Here is a 2220-nt window from a genome sequence, read left to right as displayed (position 1 = left end):
GGAAATTGTCATCTTCTGCAATATCACCATACAGACACTTTTATAACAGACTTTTATATATCAGTGTTTCCACAAGCAAGGCCACAGGTAAATCTAAGGAACCTCCATAACATTACGCCAAGAGGAAGAAGCCAGATGTAAAAGACAACATATCATATGATTCTATTTACATGAAAAGTCCAGAAAAGGCAAATCTATAAAGACAGAAAGTAGATGAGTGATTCTTGGGGCTGGAAGTGGAATGGGCATTAACTGTACATGGGCATGAGTGATCTTATTGGGATGATGGAAATGTGCTAAAACTGGGTTATGGGGATGGTTGCACAACTCGGTAAAATTAATAAAAATCACTGACTTCTAAACAGGTAAATTCTATGGTATGTAATTATACCTCAATAAATTTAAAAAATATATATCTAGTTGGGTCACAAACTTTAAAAAATCATTTATTAGGTATGTAAAGCATTTTATACTTGGGAAGAATTATAACCTATCAAGTTGTGATTTTACAGCAGTGACATAAACTTAAAATTTTAGTTTAAACGTTTAAAAAAGATGAGTTCGCTTAAATAATTGATTTAAATAAATAATTTTATTTAATTCATATAGTTAAGTTAAATAAAAATGATGATATTAACAAGCCGGAAGTTTTGGTAAATGATAGTCTGGGTTATTGATTCCTAGGTGACACAACCCCACCTCTGTGTGTGTGTTTCAATCTCAGGATCAGATACAAAGATTCAGTGGGATTATGTTGATGAAAATGCTTTATAAATTGCCAATGCTGTACTAACAACAAAAAGAGGAATGGCCTACCTAAGCTGCTTCTATTTTAATATAAAAGAAATCTTAACTAGGTTATGACAGACATTCTGGGGCGGGGGCGGGCAGGAGTAATTAACCAGTTGCCCAGCTTCCATCCTCTGGGGTTTCAATTTGTCTGATGGTTTCTTCCTTCCACAAACATTATTGAATGCCTACCATAAACCATCAGGTGGTAGGTCCTTATCTTGATTCTCAAGAGGTGCCCAGTTCCCTTCCTCCTCCTCTCCCTCTTCTCCCAAGCCAAGATGCTCTACTATGAAAACTTCCTGCTGGATTGGGGTGCAGCACCCCCAAGCTCTTTCGTGGTTGCATTTGGCACAGCTGAAATAAATTGGCATTTTGAAACTTTACCAGATATTGAGGGAGAAAACCCCCCATAAAAGTACAAAAGTACAGTCAAGTTTTTAAATTACAGCACGGAAGACCAAAAAAAAAAAAAAGCTCTCCCATCCCCATCTGGATTTCAGTTCCTAAACTTCTGCCTCTTGTTCTTTCGAAGGAAGCGAGTCTTTCCCACCTTTCAAGAAAACAATGGGGGCTCAGTGGCATTTAAGTCCCATGCCCAAAAGAATAAAGCAGCCACTATATCCTAAGTTCTCATCCCCAAAGAAACCCTTTTTCCTCCGATTCCCACAGGGCCAAGGGTGGTTTGTTTTCAGCCAAGTAGTGATAGTGTTGCTGTTATTTTTAGTACTATTCTGACATTAGTTTGGCTAATTAATAAATCTAGGGAGCTTTTGCAGTATCTAACCATTTTTGCTAAGTTCTCTAAATTTCAGCTATGCCAAATTTGCAAAGACCATGAAAACAGCAGTCAGGTTAGGGCCCACATCTCCCTGCCTCACGGTGTAGTGCTCTTACATGGTTTTGTTTCATCTCCTGCCAATTCTAAAAGGGTTTGCACGGCAGATACTATTACCCCTTGCACCAAAACGCAAAGGGACGTGCCTAAGAAGACACAGCTTGCTAGCTGATGACAGAGCCTGAATTGACACCTGTTCGGGCTGACCCAAGTGAATTTCTCTTTATTCCAAGTACCTTGGTGGAACCACCCCTCTGGACAAGTAAGAACTGCGCTCAAACTCGAGTAGCTGACTCCGGGCGGGGGGAAGGGTGGTTAGCCATCGGGAATGCAGGCTTTGCCCTCTCCACGATGCCCGGGTTATCTTTGTGTTTTAACTCAGTCAAGTTGAGGGTACCTCTGGTGTAGCTCGTTTGCAGGGTGCCCTTGTGAATTTTCCTAGGTAGTTTCCTCGATTGGCTCAGGCACCACAGTGAATGACCGAAACTGAATAGGAAAATAAGAAAACGCAAAGAACGTGGCGTAGCTCACTTTTCTTGGCCTTTCTCCCGACCCGTAGCCGCGCCCTATTACGACTGCGTGGGCGACTCGCC

This window comes from Delphinus delphis, chromosome 1, assembly GCF_949987515.2.
Source record: "Delphinus delphis chromosome 1, mDelDel1.2, whole genome shotgun sequence".
Taxonomy (NCBI): domain Eukaryota; kingdom Metazoa; phylum Chordata; class Mammalia; order Artiodactyla; family Delphinidae; genus Delphinus; species Delphinus delphis.
This window is presented reverse-complemented; position numbering follows the sequence as displayed.